Here is a 23,339-nt window from a genome sequence, read left to right as displayed (position 1 = left end):
TGCAGTCTAGTGTGGGATTCGGAAACTCAAGCAAGAACAAAGCCACATGGCAGGACAGTTTCAAGATCCTGTAGGAACCCTTGGGAGGAGAACCTCAATCAGTCCTGATCTCAGGAGGTTGCTTGAAATAGAGACAATCCTCTATGTTTCTCCTCATAAATAGGCCATGGTGCCAAGTTTCATGTAAAAGTGATTTATTTCAAATTCCTTCCAGAGTATTTTCCCTTTTGATCCAGTGCTTAAGATATGCGTTTGAGTCCTGGTTTGGGAAGATTGTAAATGCCCCAGGGGAACTAAGCCAGTGGGCCACAACTACTGAGCCTGAGTGCCTAGACCCTGTGATTTACATTAAGAGAAGCACAGGATTGAAAAGACAGTGCACTGCAATTACAGAGTAGCCCCTGCTCGCTGATAATAGAGAAGTCCTGAGCAGCAATGAAAACTTAGTGAAGCGAAAATGTTTTTAAAAAAATTCCTCCAATTAAAATAAATAAATATATATTAAAATATTCTCCCAGAGAAACCAGTGAGGTCTCAGGGGAAGCAGGACATGAAAAAGGATGAAACCAGTCTTGGTCTGATACCATGCAAATCATCGAGAGGGAAGCTACAGCCTGTTTTCATAGGGAAATTGGGATGTATGTTTTGCCTCAAACTTGCCCCAGGGCAGGCTGCTGCTGCTGCTGCTAAATCACTTCAGTTGTGTCCGACTCTGTGTGACCCCATAGACGGCAGCCCACCAGGCTCCCCCATCCCTGGGATTCTCCAGGCAAGAACACTGGAGCGGGTTGTCATTTCCTTCTCCAATGCATGAAAGTGAAAAGTGAAAATGAAGTTGCTCAGTCATGTCTGACTCTTAACGACCCCATGGACTGCAGCCTACCAGGCTCCTCCATCCACGGGATTTTCCAGGCAAGAGTACTGGAGTGGGGTGCCAAGGCCTTCTCCGCAATGCCTTCTCCGCAATGCAGGGTGCCATTGCCTTCTCCGCAATGCAGAGCTGGGATTTCACTCTCCCACTAGCGCCTCCCTCTCATGCTTCAACTAACACCCAGCTGGTGGCTCCAAGCCCTTGTATTAGATCCTCCAAAGAGAAATCAAAGGTGACACTAGAAGCAAAAGACAGCAAAGCTCAGGAAAATGTAACCTCAGAAAATGTCTAGATTTCTGCACCCGTTCTGCCATATCCAGCATCATATCTGAAATCCTGAGAGTCTAAGGAACTCCATTGGTCTCTACATGTAAGCACTTAAAAAAAATCAACTTTTAATCTATATAGGAGTATAGTTTATTTACAGCATTATGTTAATGTTAATTGTATGAGAAATTTATTCCATTATACATAGACATGTATCCATTCTTTCCTAGATTCTTTTCCCATATAGGATATTACAGACTATTGAGCAGAATTCTTGTGCTGTACAGTAGGTCTTTGTTGATTATCTGTTAAATAAAATAGTATACATATATTAATCTCAGACTCTCAATTTATCCCTCTTCCTCCTTTCCACATTGGTAACTATAATTACTGTTTTGATGGAGGGGGTGTCTAGGCACTTGTTGGATCAGGGTCTGTTTTTGTGAGAGTGCAGTGGCCAGGGAAAGCAAGCCTGAGAGAGATTCATTTGAGATAATGCTAAATGTTGTGAAGGACCTGGCCATGCAAAATCCTGGGAGAAAAACATTCTAGATGTGGGAAGTAGCCCCTGCTAAGGACCAAGCTAACCAAGTTTAATGAATGGCTACCCTTCCACTGTCAACCTTTATTCCATGGTTGGAACTTGGCCTACAGGTCAACCACCATGAGCTCATCCCATGCTTCAGTTGTGAGGTAGCAGAAATGAGGCATTTCAGCCTTCCCAAGAAAGGAGAATCTGAGTCTATCACGAGGCTGAATATGCTCTGGACTCAGGGACGTGTCCACAAACTGGTTATCACCAGGAGCATCAGGTGCCAGGGGCACCACCAATGCCTCTGACTATCTCCATGTACTTGTTCTTAGGAGTAGAAACGCCAAGTAACAGATAGAGCAAAAAAACAAGTAATGACTCTTGTTTCATCTTGCCCTGTGTGAATCCCATGGCCCTTTGACCACACTGCTCTCTGCCCAAAAACTCTTTCCTATTTTGCTTCCTCAAAAGTGGCTTGTGAATTACATCAGCACCTGACTGTGAAGCCTGGTGGATGGAACTCAACTCACAATCATCTGGGACCCAGAGATGTCCAGCCTTGTCCTGAGTTTGTGTCCTTTTTCTCCAACCAGATTCATAAACCAAAGTCCCTACAAAATATAAGGGTGATTGTAACTCTTTCAAGGCTTTTGAATCTCCAAGGTCTATTTGGAGCATCAAAGAGGGAACACATTCCCCTGCATCCAGGCTAGTCTCAGACCTTAGCCTCCCTCAGCCAGGGGTTCCCTGAGGAAACATAAGACGTTTATCTAAGATGCCCGAAGGCTGAGAAGAGAATCCTTCTCACTCTTAATGCAGGTTTATGTTATCCAGTCACCCAAAGATCTGTGTTGTCTGAATGAGGAGCGGGAGCTCTGAGGATTCTGAGTTGCAAGTGAGTCAGTCACCACATCAGGACTGCCTCCTGGGGTCACTACAGCTGGGGCTCCCCCACTGTGCCTGGAATCCAAAAGAAACTGCCCTGAATATTGCTTTCCTGCTGCTACATGGAGGCAGGTCTGCTGATAAAATGGGAACCAGAGTTGAGGGGCAATGGGAAAGGAACTTCTACTCTGGTGCCTGCAGATATCTGAGAGGTGCCCATCAGTGGATGCAATGGAGTTTTCTCTCATTTTTCCCTTTCTGGAAGTCTCCTGGCCTAAGAACCAGAGTTACTGGGTTGCAAGTATTCACTAACTTACCTGCAGCTTTAGAGTGAGTCATACCACCCAGGGTTCAGCTTCCCATCTCTTGGATGACAGAGACTGGACTTGCTCCAGAATACTTGTTCCAGACTGAAGCCCAGTGCCAATCAGTGGACAAGAGGCACAGAGGTGCGTGTTGCTGAGGATGCTGAGGTTGCCTCTGGTGGGCAGGGGGCTGTAACTGTCTGGTGATGTTCATGGGTCCTGGGCTCAGAACTGAGAGTGGTAGACCACTTGGCACACAGCTGCTGTGACACCGAGGACCTTAGAGGCCTTGCCCCCTCAAAATTGCCATCATTTGGATTCTGTGGGATGAGGTCAGGTACTTAAAAGTCAGATGTTACCCATGGGGAAGTTTGTAGATTCCTCAGCAGAAACCCAAATTAGGCTGATGAATCATCTCTGCTAAAAAACTCAGAGAACTATATATGCCAGGACTCTTAGACAAATTAGGTAGTATTTTAAATACCATTAAAGTAGGTCATCTTTTGGATAACCTGCCATTTGCTCTCTGGCTTGGGATGACACCCACAGTTAGAGTGGAATCAATGGGCTTTGGGGGATGTGGTCCCTCTCCCTGTGACTCAGTAGGAGTGAGTGCAGCTCTCTCCCCTCCACATCTGGTGCAGGAATTCCAGCAGGAAGGACATGACCTCCAAGTTTAACGAGAAGACTCAGGTAGTTACGGCCCTAAGGTAGGTGCTATTCTTTTCCCAGTGCTTCTTCCTTCCCTCCTGGGTCCTGTGAAAGCTGCCCACCTCCTGGTTATTGGGTTCTGAATTCCTCCTCCCTTCTCTTGCAAATATCCATGCAGTCCCACTTGTGGCTTCCTCTCTACCCAGGCCCAATCCCTCACATGCAGATGGCACTAAAGAAGGGAAAACCAAGATGGGTCTGCCCAGTTCATTCTTTCTAAAAATGTCTGCATTCCTTCTGCTTCCAGACCCTGTCCTGAATCATTAACATCTCCAGCTAGATGACTCAGCCTAGCAGGATAATGTAATGCAGATGGTGGGGGGCGGTAAAGTTGTCAGGTGTGTGGGATGGTGTTCAGATGACAAGAGATGAGTTGGAGTAAGGAACATGTTGTCCTCCAAACACTCATTCATTGGGGACCTGCCTGAATCTGCTATCTTGGGCTCCTCAGGGTATCTCTAAGACAGAAATTAAAAAAAAAGACTTTCTGTAAACTTCTTACTACAAAATGGTTTCAAACATAAAAAATATAATAAAGAAGAGTATCATAAACCCTATATTTTACCATTTGGCATCAGTAACTACAAAACTAACCTCTTAGTCCCACGGGTTGTCATAGACTGAAGACTATGCAGCATCAAGGTGATGGCCAATTAATATCCCAGTGAAGACATTCTTGACTTGAATCAGTCTTTCTCTTCTTGCTATCTTCTCACATGTGATGGTTGAAGGGAACAAGAAGAGGGAGAATAAGAGAGAAAAATAGGGAGAGGCTAATCCCATCATGAGGGACCACCATCAAAATCCCATGTCAACCTGGGTACCTCCCAAAGGTCCTACTTCCTAATACCATCACTCCATTGGGATTCAAGGGTGGACACAATTCAATCCATAACAACTATGCAGATCTGTTTTTAAATCAAGACAGACACTCATTTCATTCTCTTTTACTTCTTATTCATTTTTCCTGAAGTATTTTAGGGACAAGATGAACAATTGACAAAATGTACATAATGAGTATTTGGGGTAGAATAATGGGATGTTAAAAAAATGCTGTTTGTTCCCAAAAAATTAACATTTAATATGCAGTCCATTTGCAAATCTTCCTGATTCTCAAAAAGCAGATGTCTTTTCACAGTTTATTGAAAGAATGTACTCATATGTTGCACTTGGTTGTTCTCGTTTAAGATGAAATAACTGTTCCTCTTACAATTTTAATGCCATTCATTTGTTCAGAAACTGGGAGGAAGCAGGGTGGTTTTTCTTATAGAATGTCCCACTATTGGGTTTAGAGCAGGAGTTCACAATACCTGCACAGTTGGTCAAGACCAGTACCAGTCCTTGGTCTATTAGGAACCAGACCTCCATAGCAGGAGGTGAGCTGCAGGGCAGTGAGTTGGCTTCATCTATATTGTAGCTGCTCCCCATCACTCTCTCATCACCCCTAGAAGAGACAGTCTAGCTTGTTTTCCTGGAACGGTTTGTAGTTACATAACCTATGGTTAATAGAAACAAAAATAGCTTAAATATTGATGATTATTTTCCTTTCTCAGTGCTCAGAATGATGAGTTGGTGCCCTAGCAATCTATCACAGTGACAAATTGGATGTTGCCTGTTAACATTTGGACATATTTGGCCAGCTTAAAATTAAATATTAAAAACCTAAGATCACGGGATTCAGCCCCATCCTTCATGGCAAATAGAAGGAGAAAGGGTAGAAGCAGTGACAGATTTCTTCATCTTAGCCTCTAAAACCACTGTGGATGGTGACTGCAGCCATGAAATCAGAAGGCATTTGCTTCCTGGCAGGAAAGCTATGAGAAACATAGTGTGTTGAGAAGCAGAAACATCATTCTGCCCAACAAACTGGTAGATGTTTGGCTTTTCATTTGGAGACCTAAACTTTCTGTCCATTCCCCATTGGTCTTTGAAGTCCCTTAGCTTTCTGATCCTTCACGATTCCCAAGATTACTTTGTGCATTTCTATACCCAGTCCTGAAATCAGCCATCTCTTTAAGAATCCATGCATAGTCTGATGGGAAATGCATTTAGAAGCTACACGTTAGACCTCAGAATAGTCACTGTTATCAAGTTGTCATTGCTTGTAGGCTTTACATTGGTCAGAGTAGGAAAGACACATTTTCCTTTAAAAAATTAAATTAAAAGGAATATAATTAGTTGGTACAAACTTATGCTTTCAGTTCAAGGTTTAAGACAGCAGGGTTTTAATTAAAGTTATTTATGTTATGAGTGAACCTCTTTTTCTAGCCACTGAAAGGCTTACATCAGAACATTAGTTTTAATTCTTGTGTTGCTTTTACCTGTTAACATATATATGATTCTGTCACAATAACAGAAGCAATATGAGGAATAATAAGTTTTTGAATATAGTTTCAGATTTCTTTCCTGTATTTCTTTTGATTTTTTTTGGTTTTGTTTTGGATGGGCAGTATTTTTGTTTTTCCTTAGAAGATATTCCACTCTGAATGTAGTCATAATTGTGAATTTTAAAGCCACTTAAGTAATGTGTTGTTATAGGCAGCTAGTCACGACTTGATGCAATTCGATTTATCAGTCTTTGTTCTCAATTTGTTCAGTTCAGTTCAGTCCTTCAGTCGTGTCGGTCTCTTTGCAACGCCATGGACTGCAGCATGCCAGGCTTCCCTATCCATCACCAATCCTGGAGCTTACTCAAGCTCATGTCCATCGACTTGGTGATGCCATCCAACCATTTCATCCTGTCTTCCCCTTCTCTTCCTGCCTTCAATCTTTCCTAATATCAGGGTCTTTTCCAATGAGTGAATTCTTCCCATTAGGTGGGCAAAGAATTGGAGCTTGAACTTCAGCATCAGTTTTTCCAGTGAATATTCAAGAATCATTTGTTTAGGATGGGCTGGTTTGATCTCCTTGCATTCCAAGGGACTCTCAAGAGTCTTTTCCAACACCATAGTTCAAAGGGCATATATTTGTGTCATTTGTCAGTTATGTCATAGTCCCCTTGTTGGGATTTAACCACCAGAACTGAATTTAAACAATGTGCAAAAATGAGTGTTATGACACAGTGCCCCATCTACACACATCTGGTGACTAGGAGAGGCTCCTGTTGTATTCAAGGGGCAGTCATTGATAGATCTCATGCAGGAATAGGCCCTGGGAGTCCTGGATGAGTCATTCAATAAGATTGTCTTTGCTTGGCTGCCACTGTTGTTTTGTCTTCTTTGATTGGGAAGACATTTCAAAATTGTCTTTTTTGTATATTTGATTTGGCAGACAAAATTTTTCACAGCATAGACCCTATGAGGAAATTATATCAGAAATATATCTATTTATCTTCAGCAGTTAAACTCGTTGGTTTGTATGTCCCTGATGATATTTCCTTATAAATAGAAAGGAAACACACATGTTCAGTATGCATTCAATCTCTTTGTAAATCAACCAACATGAATTAAATTCCTCTCTGTCCCCACTGCACTCCCAACTCTAGGCGAGAAATAAAAACCTGCAGAGACTGAAGGCTGATTCAAGCACATCACTGTGGAGATTTCATTCCCACTGTTGTTTACTCCCCCCCCCCACCCTTTGGGAAAAAAAATTAGCTGCTAATATTAAAATCAGTACATTGTACATAAATATGCAACTTCTGACTGATCTTGAAAACATGGTCAACTGGTCTGCTTTCCAGCATGGTTGAAGTGTAGGAAAGCCTGCTTCCAGTGCTGTGCTGGGAGGGTTCTGTGCTGCCCAGGGCCTCCTGGGGCCATGAGTTTGTGAGAACTAGACTATCTTAAGATAAAGCCTACTTTTGTCTTGATCAACTTTGACTTTGAAGCCTTTAACCCAGAACCCAGAACACATTATTTACTTGTACATTTTGGATGATATAAAATACCTTGTGGATGCATATGACATTTCTTCCAATACTGAAACCATACAATTGAAGTACTACTCTGCCCTAAATCTTTGATGCAGACTGACATCATAGACTGCCCCTGATATCTGCCATTAGACCCACTACCTAAAGCCTGTTGTATGTCCCTGGGCTGTCCCTGAAGTCTTCACTTCGCAATTTGACAACTTATCCTCCTAGCAATCTCCTCTCCAATGAGGACAGCAACGCATTGTCAGGGTCCAGCCTCAGTAGAGTCCAGGGATACCTTCAGGATGAACAGGTCAGTGAAAGATGACACGGGGAGACCAAGCTTAGGTGAAGTGGGGTCTGCAGCTTTATTTTTAAAAGGAGCTTTTATACCCTGAGTTACACATTTCCAAAAGTGAAAGATGCAGAGTCATGCAGAGTCAGCTCAACATTCCATCAGTTTTGACCTTTATCGAAACCAGGATGTTTTCTACATACCTTTCCATTTACAAGGGTCTTATGTTATGTACATTATCTTTTGGCCCGGAGGCCTGTTGACATTTTATGACACTTTTCTGGTAAAGGTTGGTCAACCAGAAAACTTGTTTTCCCTTAAAGTGTTTTTTCTTTATTTTTTCAATCTGTGTCAGCCTCAGAAAGTACTAAATAAAGTTACATTCTTATGGAGCAAAGGTGCAGTGGGTTACAACAACAACAACAAAAAGAACTTATTAACTCAAAGGTCTAATGTTGTTAATGCCAAGGCTACTACTTGTTTTTCCTACATTCTAACTATATTAACTAATGCACTCCCAGGCACACAATGGATAAGTGATATGGAAACTTGGCAGCAAGCATTGGCTCAACAATGAAACCCTTCACCAGTACTATTCTAATAATTTTTCACCCCCCAAAGGGCTCTATGCCCATTAGGACTTTTAGAATGCTCAGGCTTCCCATGCCTTTTATGGTTGGGAAGTTGTGAACAATCATGTGAGTTAGTTGCAAGAGTATGGATAAACCCGCCAAGCAAGCTAAAATGCCAACAGAGGGGTTTGAATTAAAATATTCCTTTCATGCCCAAGAGACTTATTAACTAGAGCCCTAAGTTGATTTTCTTCAGAGAAAGGTGGTCAGGGATGCTGCTACTGCTAAGTCGCTTCAGTCGTGTCTGACTCTGTGCGACTCCATAGATGGCAGCCCACCAGGCTCCCCTGTCCCTGGGATTCTCCAGGCAAGAACACTGGGGTGGAGTGCCATTTCCTTCTCCAATGCATGAAAGTGAAAAGTGAAAGGGAACTCACTCAGTCCTGTCTAACTCTAGCGACCCCATGGACTGTAGCCTACCAGGCTCCTCCATCCATGGGATTTTCCAGGCAAGAGTACTGGAGTGGGGTGCCATTGGTCAGGGATAGCCCCCTGTTAATGTCAGAAGAGTTGGTGAAAGGCATAATATAGTAAACAGTAGACAGACAGACTTTGGTTTCAGGGTAGCTGCTCGAGCAGGTCAACGGAGTCCCTCGAGTCTTCATCAGCCTTGCCTGTCAGGTCTCTTCCACATGACCTTGTCATGGGTGGGATCTCCTGTGCTGGCTCCCGGCAATGCATATCTCATGAAGTGGCTAGGAAGATGACATGAAACCATGAATGTCAAGCATGGTCCTTAGTATCCATTTTCATGATGTTCTTAGCAGTTTTTTTCTCCAGGAAGGCAAGGTTCTCCATCTTCTTAGATGTCCATACAGATCAGTTTGATTTTCCAACCAACCTTCAAGGAAGAGATTGCAGTTGAATTCTCTGTATTCTGAGAAGCTTCAAAGTCCACTTACCAAGGACACTAATGAAGGAGAGATTTTGTCGAGACCTTTGTGTTTTTTTCAGACCTATTTTTGGCCTAAAGGCCTAAACTTCAGCATGTTAGAGCATATATAATTAGGGACTCTGGGTCACCACTACATGCTAAGAACCTGAACTTTCCTGAGTACTTGGAGCCAGGAGAGAAGCATGAAGTGGCTTGCGCTCCTCAACCTGGTAGCCTTCTCAGATTGCAGGGTCATGTAAGTATGGAGACTGTAAGCCACATCATATTCATTTCTGTGATTTTTCTTTTCATCTGATTATTATATTTATCCGTTTTAGAAGGGAATGGAATATTTCCTTGACAATCTTAAAGTTCAACCTTTACTTATTGATAAGTACGTTGCTATAGGAACTGTGGGTCCCAAGGGTCTTGGTGTAGATTTGCATAACTGCACAACTCTTGGGGTCCAGTCATGTCATGACCTGTTGAAATTGGAACTCCTTGCAATTGTTCAGTGCACAGTCAATGCAGATGTAGGTGTGGTCCTGTGGAATAGCACTTTTCTACATTTTATTTAGCATGTTCTATTTGTTCCCTCTCTATTTCAGTGTGTATATGTCTATGTCTGCATCTCTGTATCACTGTCATTTATCTCTCCGTCTCTTCGGAAGGCTCTGAGTGTATTTCTCTCTGTGTTGTTTTATTTTAACTTTTCATTTGACTCATCTTTCCTTCTCAAGCCTCTACATTTCTATAACTTGTTCCCTATCTCCTGGATTCTTTTTTCAACTATCTCTTCTCTTTCACCTTGGAGAAACATTGGGAGAGCTACTTATACACTGTTTTATATCTGACAAGCAGTGTGACCACAGCCAATTCACAAGCCTCTTGCATTTCTAATTCCTCCCTTGTAAAAAAGGATAGGAATCCCCCTTCTGCCTCCTTTCCTGAGCTTCTATGAGAAGGATACAGTGGAATGGCAACAGCAATGCTAGTGGCTGTCATTGTTGAGACTTCCTATTTATCAGGCACCTTATATCCATCACTTCACTATCCCCAAGATATCCTATTTGGAGGGTTTGAATCATTACATTCCACTATTTTACCAAAGGGGAGACTGAGAACCCACATGGTCATATGGCTTACCCAGCATTACAGAACAGAATCTTTATTCAAACCTATGTCTTTGGGTTCAGCAATACGTGAACCATCAACTTTCAGATGTTCAAGCTTGTTTTAGAAAAGGCAGAAGAACCAGAGATCAAATTGCCAACATCTGCTGGATTATGGAAAAAGCAAGACAGTTCCAGAAAAACATCTATTTCTGCTTTATTGACTATGCCAAAGCCTTTGACTGTGTGGATCACAATAAACTGTGGAAAATTCTGAAAGAAATGGGAATACAAGACCACCTGACCTGCCTCTTGAGAAACCTATATGCAGGTCAGGAAGCAACAGTTAGAACTGGACAGGGAAAAACAGACTGGTTCCAAATAAGAAAAGGAGTACGTCAAGGCTGTATATTATCACCCTGCTTATTTAACTTATATGTAGAGTACATCATGAGAAACGCTGGGCTGGAAGAAGCACAAGCTGGAATCAAGATTGCCGGGAGAAATATCAAGAACCTCAGATATGCAGATGACACCACCCTTATGGCAGAAAGTGAAAAGGAACTAAAAAGCCTCTTGATGAAGGTGAAAGTGGAGAGTCAAAAAGTTGGCTTAAAGCTCAGTATTCAGAAAATGAAGATCATGGCGTCTGGTCCCATGGGAAATAGATGGGGAAACAGTGGAAACAGTGTCAGACTTTATTTTTGGGGGCTCCAAAATCACTGCAGATGGTGACTGCAGCCTTGAAATTAAAAAAAAAAAAGACACTTACTCCTTGGAAGAAAAATTATGACCAACCTAGATAGCATACTGAAAAGCAGAGACATTACTTTGCCAACAAAGGTCCATCTAGTCAAGGCTATGGTTTTTCCAGTGGTCATGTATGGATGTGAGAGTTGGACTGTGAAGAAAGCTGAGTGCCAAAGAATTGATGCTTTTGAACTGTGGTGTTGGAGAAGACACATGAGAGTCCTTTGGACAGCAAGGAGATCCAACCAGTCCATTCTGAAGGAGATCAGCTGTGGAATATCTTTGGAGGGAATGATGCTGAAGCTGAAACTCCAGTACTTTGGTCACCTCATGCAAAGAGTTGACTCATTGGAAAAGACTCTGAAGCTGGGAGGGATCGGGAGCAGGAGGAGAAGGGGACAACAGAGGATGAGATGGCTGGATGACATCACTGACTTGATGGATGTGAGTTTGAGTGAACTCCGGGAGTTGGTAATGGACAGGGAGGCTTGGCATGTTTCATGGGGTCACAAATAGTCAGACATGACTGAGTGACTGAACTGAAATGATGCATAAAATTCTGATAATAAGTTGAATTATAAAAATGATTAGAAAATCCACAGTGCCATTGCAATGACAGTTATACCTTGACACTGACATCTAATTGTAGCATCTTCTTTGTTTTCTTTGTCAAATGTTCAGTGAAAAAATACCTCTAAGGAAAGTGAAGACCATGAGAAATACCTTCAGTGAAAAAAACATGCTGAACAATTTCCTCAAGGAACATGCTTACAAACTGTCTCAGATTTCTTCTCGTGGCTCAAATATAATTATTCACCCCCTAAAGAACATCACGGATATGAATGTTTTGGGAGGATGGTGCTCCAAAGCATCCCCTGGTGCTCTAGCCTCCCACTGGGGCTCAACTGGAGATGCCAGGTGGGAGGCTGTCACTGGGGCTCCTGCAGGAGCAGAAGCACTGGGCCAAAGAGGCCCCACGCAGAGGAGAAGGCACTATCATCCTCAACTCTTGTCTTGGTGACTGGGCCCAGAAATTACCAGGTGGCAAGTAAACATCCATTTCTGTGTCAAAGATGTGTCATTAGTTTGAGGGAGATTGTTCCTTTTGAGCAGAAGGCAATGACAACCCACTACAGTCCTCTTGCCTGGAAAAACCCAAGAACAGAGAGGCCTGGTAAGCTGCAGTCCATGGGGTTGCTAAGAGTTGGACATGACTGAGTGACTTCACTTTCAATTTTCAGTTTCCTGAATTGGAGAAGGGAATTGCAACCCACTCCAGTGTTCTTGCTTGGAGAATCTCAGGGATGGTGGAGCCTGGTGGGCTGCTGTCTATGTGGTTGCACAGAATCGGACACGACTGAAGCAAGTTAGCAAAGCAGCAGCAGCAGCAGTTCCTTCTGAACTAAGGGAGTGAACTAGTTACAGATGAAGAGTGAACCATCTCTGATCAGAAGATAGAACCAACTGCAAAGCAATTGTGAATAACCAGACAGAGGAATTCAGTTTCCACAGATGCAAGAACCACAGCAGTAAAAAGTTACTGAACCCGTATTCTGTGTAAGGCCATAAGAATCTCACATAGTGGTTACTGTTTTTTGATTAGAAAAAGGACTTATTTTGTCTTCAAGAATGCCCATGCCAGCCTCAGAGATAGGCAAAGAGTAAATACATGTCAAATGAAAGGGTCACTTGTGTGGTGTTGATTGGATGTGGTCTAAGTTTAGAGGGAGTGGCTGGGGTTGATCAAGAAGGACCTCCTGGAGAAGGGGGTGCAAAGGCTGGGTTTGAAGAGACTACAGAGTTTCTCAAATGAAGGCACCAGGACTTCCCTGGGTGTCCAATGGTTCTGGATGCCCCGTGGTTATGCCTCTGAGCTTCCAGTGCAAGAGGTACCACTTCAATGCCTGGTCATAGAATCAATATCCTGCATACAATGTAGCATAGGAAAAAAAAAAAATCAAATGCAAGCACCTCTGTGATCAAAGGCTGTGAGCTTCACAGTGGTTGGAAAGTGATCTCAAGAGATATATAGCACCCAGAGGGAGACATCAGTGTGGGAATAGAGGGTAGCCAGTTCTTCACTAATCCACTCCCTCCTTCTATCTGTAGATGCTCTACATGGGTAACATCACCATTGGAACATCCCCTCAGGAATTCCAGGTTATCTTTGACACAGGCTCATCTGACTTGTGGGTGCCCTCCCTCTTTTGCCCCAGTCCAGCCTGTTGTGAGTACAGACACCCTGTACCCGGACCATCCTTCACTTGCCCTGCCACCTTGTTTCCACCCTTGGCACCTGATGACACTCATCTCTTGTGTCTGCAGCTACACAAGTTAGGTTCAGACATTACAAGTCTTCCACCTTCCGGCCTACCCAAAAGACCTTCTGGATAGCCTATGGATCTGGGAGCTTGAAGGGATTTCTTACTTATAACACTGTTCGGGTAACATGTAAAAAGAAGCTGAGTCAGGACTGGCTATGGAGTGACCCCTGCTTGAAAAACAGATGCAGGACCATCTGGCAGGACCCTTCCTAGCCTAACTCCCATAGGTATTGACCATCTTATCCACAGGATCCTGTCCCTGGGGAGGCAGTGCCCATGGTGACACACAAGCAAACAGATTAGCTAACCCAGAGAGTGACTTGAGGTATGGACTTGCAGCTCCTCTGCCCATGAGCAGTTCAAGACTCATTTTGCTGGGACCGAGAAAAGGGGAAAAAAAAAATCACCTACTTTTATATTCACAGACTGTTCCAGGCAGTTTCAAGTAGTACTTGGTTTAATCCTGCAACAGCCCCACACAGCAGGTGGTTTGATTAGCTCATGAGACATATAAGGAAACTGAGGTGCAGACAGCAAGGGCCTTGCTGAAGTCACACATGTTGTAAACGGTGGAGATGGGTTGGCTTTTCAGGACTGAAATTGCTGTAGGGTGTTTAGGGACAGGATAAAACTGATCTGGGGATCCTTGGGGCAGTCAAGGGCTTCAGGTATCCATAGTGGAAACTGGAGGCCGGAGATGTCAAGGGGCCTGATAAATGAGTTTTCACTCTAGGTGCCTTTGAGAGTCTCATAAAACGTATGGCCTGCCTCCCCAAAGTACTTGAGTAGTTCCCCTCTCTCACTTTCTCTCTCATACACACTCACACAAATACACACATATCTCCAAAAGTTAATATCCCAGGCAGCAATTTCTTGATACCTGCAAGAAAGACTATGTTTTTGGCTTCTGTCTTCCTGGACAGATGCAGAATTCACAGTACCTTACAGAGAATTCACTCCATTCCTGTTATTAGGTCACAGTGTTGACAGAAAAGGCTACCTTGCTCTCGACTCATTTTGTCCACAAGGGGGCACTAATAGGTCCTGGCCTGACTCTAGGTTACCCCACCTGTACAGAAGCCACAAGGCCAATTTGACTCACTCAGGTGGTGTTTTTCAGAGGGGCAGATGTTTTAAAATTTACAGCCTCTCACAAATGACACACAAATTTTCCTTCCAGCATGGTCTAACCGTTTGAGGTCCACTAAAAACACAGCCCAGCCTCAATTCTTCTCTGAGGACATAATGGCAATGTACCCAGCCCAGTCCTAGCCCCACTTCTTGTATCTGTAAGTGGGAACACCCTTCTTTCCCACAGATAAGGGACCTTGTAAGTACTGACTAGCTGTTCGGTCTAAGCGTTGTGGAATACGAGTGTGAGGGTGTACCTTTTGATGGCATCTTGGGCATACCAGACCACCTGACCTGCCTCCTGAGAAACCTGTATGCAGGTCAGGAACAACAGTTAGAACTGGACATGGAACAACAGACTGGTTCCAAATAGGAAAAGGAGTACGTCAAGGCTGTATATTGTCACCCTGCTTATTTAATTTATATGCAGAGTACATCATGAGAAACCCTTGGCTGGAAGAAGCACAAGCTGGAATCAAGATTGTTGGGAGAAATACCAATAACCTCAGATATGCAGATGACACCACCTTTATGGCAGAAAGTGAAGAGGAACAAAAGAGCCTCTTGATGAAGGTGAAAATGGAGAGGGAAAAAGTTGGCTTAAAGCTCAGCATTTAGAAAACGAAGATCATGGCATCTGGTCCTATCATTTCATGGGAAATAGATGGGGAAACAGTAGAAACAGTGTCAGACCTTATTTTTTGGGGCTCCAAAATTACTGAAGCCATGAAATTAAAAGATGCTTACTCTTTGGAAGAAAAGTTATGACCAACCTAGACAGCATATTGAAAAGCAGAGACATTACTTTGCCGACAAAGGTCCGTCTAGTCAAGGCTATGGTTTTTCCAGTGGTCATGTATGGATGTGAGAGTTGGACTGTGAAGAAAGCTGAGTGTCGAAGAATTGATGCTTTTGAACTGTGGTGTTGGAGAAGACTCTTGAGAGTCCCTTGGACTACAAGGAGATCCAAGCAGTCCATTCTGAAGGAGATCAGCCCTGGGATATCTTTGGAGGGAATAATGCTGAAGCTGAAACTCCAGTACTTTGGCCACCTCATGCAAAGAGTTGACTCATTGGAAAAGACTCTGATGCTGGGAGTGAATGGGGGTAGGAGGAGAAGGGGACGACAGAGAATAAGATGGCTGGATGGCATCACTGACTCGATGGACGTGAGTCTGAGTGAACTCCGGGAGTTGGTGATGGACAGGGAGGCCTGGCATGCTGCGATTTATGGGGTCTCAAAGAGTCGGACACGACTGTGTGACTGAACTGAACTGAACTGGGCTTGAACTACCCCAACATATACGTCTTTGGAGCTATCCCCATCTTTGACAACCTGAAGAATCAAGGTGACATTTCTGAGCCTGTTTTTGCCTTCTACTTGAGCAAGTAAGTCTGAGATGGACACTCCCTTTCTCCAAATTAGCTATAAGATGCTTTCAGTTGCACGAAAATTATTGAACACTTGATAAAGAAGAATCCTGAGAGATAATATAACCCAGGATAAACATAGCCCCAGGGCTTTACCTGGCTTCACCACTGGTTTTATTGGAACACAACCCTGTTCCTGGGCTCAAGACCAGTAACTTGGTCTAGGGGGTTGAGTGAGGAGGAAGACTAATGGAAGGCCACCTGAAAGAATTTGGAGGAAAAAGCAGTATGATTTGCTTATGAATTTGATCAGGAAGGAAGGAGAAGGATGGTGGATATCTTTCCTTCCTCATTAGCATTCCACTGGGAGCCCTGGCCAGCAACCTAATTTTCAGGAGCCAGTGAAAAATTAAAGTGTGGGATACAAAACAAAAATGTGGGACCTCTTGTTCAAGAAATACAAGGTATTTCAAGACAGGCAGAGCAGAGGTGGGGTGCCTTCTGAATGTGGCGCCCTTTGAACAGTAGAGGTCATAGGCCAGCAGAGCGAAATCTGGTTGTCCTGAACCCATACCATTAGAACTCCCAGGCTTTGATTTTCCTTAAAAATGACAAGCTGGACAAGGAGAAAGCCAATATGCTTCAGCACCGTGTCCTCTGAGTGTGTCTGAGCACTCAGGTCACAGAAGGTAGGGCATCTTCAGAAGATAGAGTGGGTGGAGCCCAGCCAGGTGACTCAGCTTCTATCCTCCTCTGTGCCACTAATTAGCCAGTAACCGACCTTGGTCTAGATCTCAATAGCTCCTAGCCTCGATTTCTGCATCTGTACACGGGGACCTTTATTAAGGCCTTGATAAGTGGACCATCACAGCTCTCAGACAGTGCTGTTATTACTGTCCTCCAAGGATCCCCCCTCTCTTCTCTCTTCACATGCAGGTGAAAGGCGGTGAGGTGATGTTTGGTGGGGTGGATAAATCCTACTACAAGGGAGCACTCAACTGGGTACCATTGATCCAAACGGGTGACTGGAGTGTACACATGGACCAGTAAGCCTCTCCCTCTGAGGGTCAGCTCAAGTGATGCTCCCGCTACTGTACATGGACACAGGCAGACACACACAAATGCATTCTCAGACACACAGTCACACAGACATATACACCACCCACAACGACACTGACACACAGACACATTGAAGGACACAAGCAGACACATATAAACCTACACAGAGACACATAAAAACATGCATAGCTAGTCAGAGACACACAAGCACTCACAGAGACACATACAAACACACATAAAAACACATATACAAACAAACACACATGCAGATAGATATTCAAATAACCCATGGGTTCATAATCCCCAGGCCTTCTGACCAGGGCTCTACCAGGTTCCTAAAAGGGTCTGGAGAGGTCTGTGCAGCTGGGAGAGGATTGCACCCACTGCCCTGTGAGGCGTGGAGCATGGCTAGAGGACTCTACAGTGTGATGAACAGAGGATCAGGGAGAATTTCTCCAGCCTGAAGAGAGGTATAAGATGAGCAACTGTCCGTAGCTATCTTCAGCCAAGGAAGTTCTCAGTACAGATAAATGTCAGTTAAAAAACAGGGAACATCCTGAACAAATCACGAGAACTGGTCTCCTAAGGGAGCAACTACTAACAAGTGTAAAGAGATTTGCTGGAGTCTTAAGATGTGAAAGCAACAAATAAAAAAGATACCCCAAGTTCATGGGCACACAGTGGGGCAGGGGCTATAACAGAATCAGGAAGGTGGAATCCAGGAGTGACCTGAGAACAAGAGGCATAATTGATAGGATTCTGTGTGATACCCTCAGGCAAAAGCTGACCCATTAGTTCTTTGGCACATTTTTTGAATGTGTTGTTTATTTTTTTTAGAATTGAGCTGCAGGAGTTGCTTGTATATTTTTGAGATTAATTATTTGTCAGTTGCTTCATTTGTTAACATTTCCTCCCATTCTGAATGCAGTCTTTTCACCTTGCTTATAGTTTCCTTTGTTGTGCGGAAGCTGTCAATTTTGATTAGGTCCCATTTGTTTTCTTTTTGCTTTTATTTCCAATATTCTGGGAAGTGGGTCATAGAGGATCCTGCTGTGATTTGTGTCGGAGAGTTTTTAGCTATGTTCTACTCTAGGAGTTTTATAGTTTTCTGGTTGTACGTTTAGATCTTTAATCCATTTTGAGTTTATTTTTGTGTATGGTGTTAGAAAGTATTCTAGTTCCATTCTTTTACAAGTCATTGGCCAGTTTTCCCAGCACCACTTGTTAAAGAGATTGTCGTTTTTCCATTGTATATTCTTGCCTCCTTTGTCAAAGATAAGTTGTTCATAGGTGCGTGGATTTATCTCTAGGCTTTCTATTTTGTTCTGTTGATCTATATTTCTGTCTTTGTGCCAGTACCATACTGTCTTGATGACTGTGTCTTTGTAGTAGAGCCTGAAGTCAGGCAGGTTGATTCCTCCAGTTCCATTCTTCTTTCTCAAGATTGCTTTGGATATTCGAGGTTTTTTGTATTTCCATACAAATTGTGAAATTATTTGTTCTAGCTCTGTGAAAAATACCACTGGTAGCTTGGTAGGGTTTCCATTGGATCTATAGATTGCTTTGGGTAGTATAGTCACTTTCACCACATTGATTTTTCTGATCCATGAACAAGGTATATTTCACTATCTATTAGTGTCCTCTTTGATTTCTTTCACCAGTGTTTTATAGTTTTCTATATATAGGTCTTTAGTTTCTTTCAGTAGATATAGTCTTAAGTATTTTAATCTTTCATTGCAATGGTGAATGGAATTGTTTCATTAATTTCTCTGTTTTCTCAGTATTAGTGTATAGGAATTCAAGGGATTTCTGTGTGTTGATTTTGTATCCTGCAACTTTACCATATTCATTGTTGAGTTTTAGTAATTTTCTGGTGGTGACTTTAAGGTTTTCTATGTAGAGGATCATGTCCTCTACAAACAGTGAGAGTTTTACTTTTTCTTTTCCAATTTGGATTCTGTTTATTTCTTTTTCTGCTCTGATTTCTGTGGTCAATACTGCCCAAACTATGTTTAATAATTGTGGTGAGAATGAGCACCCTTGTCTTGTTCATGACTTTAGGGGAAATGCTTTCAATTTTTCACCATTGAGGGTAATGTTTGCAGTGGGTTTGTCATATATAGCTTTTTTATGTTGAGGTATGTTCCTTCTAGTCCTGCTTTCTGGAGAGTTTTTATCATAAACGGATTTTGAATTTTGTCAAAGACTTTCTCTGCAACTATTGAGATAATCATATGGCTTTTATTTTTCAATTTGTTAATATGGTGCATTACATTGATTGATTTTTGGATGTTGAAGAATCCTTGCATCCCTGGGATAAAGCCCACTTGGTCATGATGTATGATCTTTTCAATATGTTGTTGGATTCTGATTGCTAGAATTTTGTTAAGGATTTTTGCATCTGTTTTCATCAGTGATATTGGCCTGTAGTTTTCTTTTTTAAGGCATCTTTGTCAGGGGTTGGTAGTAAGATAATGGTGGCCTCATAGAATGAGTTTGTAAGTTTACAATTGTCTGAAATTTTCTGGAAGAGCTTGAGTAGGATAGGTGTTAGCGCTTCTCTAAATTTTTGGTAGAATTCAGCTATGAAGCCATCTGGTCCTGAGCTTTTGTTTGCTGGAAAATTTCTGATTACAGTTTCAATTTCCATGCTTGTGATGGGTCCGTTAAGATTTTCTATTTCTTTCTGGTTCAGTTTTGGAAAGTTGTACTTTTCTAAGAATTTGTCCATTTCTTCCAAGTAGTCCATTTTATTGGCATATAATTGCTGATAGTAGTCTCTTATGATCCTTTGTATTTCTGTGTTGTTGTTGTGATCTCTCCATTTTCATTTCTAATTTTATTGATTTGATTTTTCTCCCTTTGTTTCTCTATGAGTCTGGCTAATTGTTTGTCAATTTTATTTATCCTGTCAAAAAATCAGCTTTTGCCTTTGTTGATTTTTGCTATGGTCTTTTTTGTTTCTTTTGCATTTATTTCTGCCCAAATTTTGAAGATTTCTTCCCTTATATTAACACTGGGGCTCTTCATTTCTTCCTTTTCTAGTTGCTTTAGGTGTAGAACTAGGATATTTATTTGACTTTTTTCTTGTTTATTGAGGTATGCCGTATTGCTCTGAACCTTCCCCCCTTAGCACTGCTTTTACAGTGTCCCACAGGGTTTGGGTTGTTTTGTTTTCATTTTCATTCGTTTCTATGCATATTTTGATTTTGTTTTTGATTTCTTCTGTGACTTGTTGGTTATTCATCACTGTGTTGTTTAGCTTCCATATGTTGGAATTTTTATTAGTTTTCCTCCTGTAATTTAGATCTAATCTTACTGAATTGTGGTCAGAAAAGAAGCTTGGAATTATTTCATATTTTTTTAATTTACCAAGGCTAGATTTATGGCCCAGGATTTGATCTTTCTTGGAGAAGGTTCTGTGTGTACTTGAGAAAAAGGTGAAGTTCATTGTTTTGGGGTGAAATGTCCTATAGATATCAATTAGGTCTAACAGGTCTATTGTATCATTTAAAGTTTGTGTTTCCTTGTTAATTTTCAGTTTAGTTGATCTAGCCATAGGTGTGAGTGGGGTATTAAAGTCTCCCACTATTATTGTGTGTCAGAGTCCAGCTCCAGCAGCCAGGGAATCATCCTGAAGGGGTGAGCGGTGTCAGCAGAGGACGATGTAGCCTGTGACTCAAAGCACGGAACTACATGTTTATTTCAAGCTTCAGGTTTTCTTTTATACTTTCACCAAAGCATTAGGTCAGAGGTTTGACATTTTTAGTTTCCCCCACCCAGATTTATTGTCTCCACAGATCATTGTTGTCTTACAAACAGAGTTCCTGCTTTAGCGATTCTTTCAGAATCCACTTTACTATCTATTATCTACTTTCTCTTAAGTGTCCTATACTTAACTTGTGATTACGTTGTAACTCATGCCACATTCTTCAGTTTATTTCTTGTCTTTCTAAATCCTGTTTTCCCCTAGCATCTTAAGATCATTATCTCCTAAAAAGGCTTCTAGCTATTCTTAATTATTCCTAAGCCCTAAACTCAGCAAACTTCTTTAGCTATAAATATTTTCCTCACAAACAGGTCTCAGAAAACAATCCTTCCCATGGCCTCAAGCTGCGGCCTATGGGCTCATCCTGGAACATTCTTTGTAAAGATCCTTGAACAAATGGCAATGGTAACTTTATAGATTACTTTCTAGGCACAACTGCAGAAGGCTTTGTGCTTTCTCATGTTTCTCTCAAGAACAATAAGCCCCTTAACATTCTTTTCAGTCAACTCAACGGGAGAAAGGAAAGAACAAGTCAGAATCACAAGACCTAACTCCTTCATCCCGGTTCCATGCCTGAGGAATGAAGAGAGGGTGTTGAGCCCGTGCCTCCATTTTGTCAGTCATGCCTAACGTGGCTCCCGACAATTGTGTTATTGTTAATTTCTCCTTTCATACTTGTTAGCATTTGTCTTACATATTGCAGTGCTCCTAGGTTGGGTGCCTTTATATTTATAACTGTTATATCTTCTTCTTGGATGGATATTTTGATCATTATATAGTGTCCTTCTTTGTCTCTTTTCACAGCCTTTGTTTTAAAGTCTATTTTATCTGATATGAGTATTGCTACTCCTGCTTTCTTTTGGTCTCTATTTGCATGGAATATCTTTTTCCAGCCCTTCACTTTCAGTCTGTATGTGTCCCTTGTTTCAAAATAGTTCTCTTGTAGACAACATATATAGGGGTCTTGTTTCTGTTTCCATTCAGCCAGTCTTTGCCTTTTGTTTGGGGCATTCAACCCATTTATATTTAAAGGTAGTTGTTGATAAGTATGATCCCATTGTTATTTACTTTATTGTTTTGGATTTGAGTTTCTACACCCTTTATGTGTTCCTGTCTAGACAAGATCCTTTAGCATTTATTTGAGAGCTGGTTTGGTGGTGCAGAATCCTCTCAGCTTTTGCTCATCTGTAAAGCTTTTGATTTCTCCTTCATATTTGAATGAGATCCTTGCTGGGTACAGTAATCTGGGCTGTAGGGTTTTTTCTTTCATCACTTTAAGTATGCCCTGCCATTCCCTCCTGGAGTAAAGAGTTTCTATTGAAAGATAAACTGTTATCCTTATGGGAATCCACTTGTATGCTATTTGTTGTTTTTCCCTTGCTGCTTTCAATATTTGTTCTTTGTGTTTGATCTTTGTTAATTTGATTAACATGTGTCTTGGGGTGTTTGCCCTTGGGTTTATCCTATTTGGGACTCTCTGGATTTCTTGAAGTACGTGCTTATTTCCTTCCCAAATTTAGGGAAGTTTTCAACTGTTATCTCAAGTATTTTCTCAAGGTCTTTCTTTTTGTCTTCTTCTTCTGGGACTCCTATGATTCTTATATTGGGGCGTTTAACATTGTCCCCGAGGTCTCTGAGATTGTCCTCATTTCTTTTAATTTGTTTTTATTTTTCCTCTCTGTTTCATTGATTTCTACCATTCTATCTCTTACCTCCCTTATCCTATCTTCTGCCTACATTATTCTACTGTTGGTTTCCTCCAGAGTGTTTGTGATCTCATTTATTGCATTATTCATTATATATTGGCTCTTTTTTAAATTTCTTCTATGTCGTTGTTAAACCTTTCTTGCAACTTCTCAATCCTTGTCTCCAGGCTATTTATCTGTATTTCCTTATTGTTTTCAAGATTTTGGATCATTTTCACTATCATTATTTGGAATTCTTTATCAGGTAGATTCCCTATCTCTTCCTCTTTTGTTTGTTTTGGTGGACATTTATTCTGTTCCTTTACCTGCTGGGTATTTCTCTGCCTCTTCTTCTTGTTTATATTGCTATGTTTGTGGTCACCTTTCTGTATTCTTGCATTTTGTGGAGTTCTCTTTATTGTGGAGTGTTCTCACTGTGGGTGGGTTTGGACGGGTGGCTTGTCAAGGTTTCCTGGTTGGGCAAGCTTGTGTTGGTGTTCTTGTGGGTGGATCTGGATTTCTTCCCTCTGTAGTGCAATGAAGTGTCCAGTAATGAGTTATGAGATGTCAACGGGCTTGGAGTGACTTTGGGCAGCCTGTATGTTGAAGCTCAGGGCTACGTTCCTGTGTTTCTGGAGAATTTGCATGGTATGTCTTTCTCTGGAACTGTTGGCCCTTGGGTGGTGCTTGGTTTCAATGTAGGTATGGAGGAGTTTGATGAGTTCCTATTGATTAGTGTTCCCTAGAGTCAGAAGTTCTCTGGTGTTGTCAGGATTTGGAGTTAAGCCTCCCGCCTCTGCATTTCAGTCTTATTCTTAAAATAGCCTCAAGACTTCTCCATCTATACAGCACCAATGATAAAACATCTAGGTTAAAGATTAAAAGTTTCTCCACAGTGAGGGACATCCAG

The 23,339-nt window shown here is 42.0% G+C and overlaps 1 pseudogene; it reads left to right on the top strand.

Annotated features, from left to right (window-relative positions):
- Positions 1-9,431: 9,431 nt before the first annotated feature.
- On the top strand, positions 9,432-16,966 carry LOC100138279 (pregnancy-associated glycoprotein 1-like; annotated as a pseudogene).
- The last annotated feature ends 6,373 nt before the right edge of the window (positions 16,967-23,339 follow it).

The sequence above is a fragment of the Bos taurus genome, chromosome 29 (genome assembly GCF_002263795.3).
Source record: "Bos taurus isolate L1 Dominette 01449 registration number 42190680 breed Hereford chromosome 29, ARS-UCD2.0, whole genome shotgun sequence".
In the NCBI taxonomy this organism is placed as follows: Eukaryota; Metazoa; Chordata; class Mammalia; order Artiodactyla; family Bovidae; genus Bos; species Bos taurus.
The sequence above is the reverse complement of the archived record's forward strand: the minus strand, read 5'-3'. Positions and strand labels throughout refer to the sequence as shown.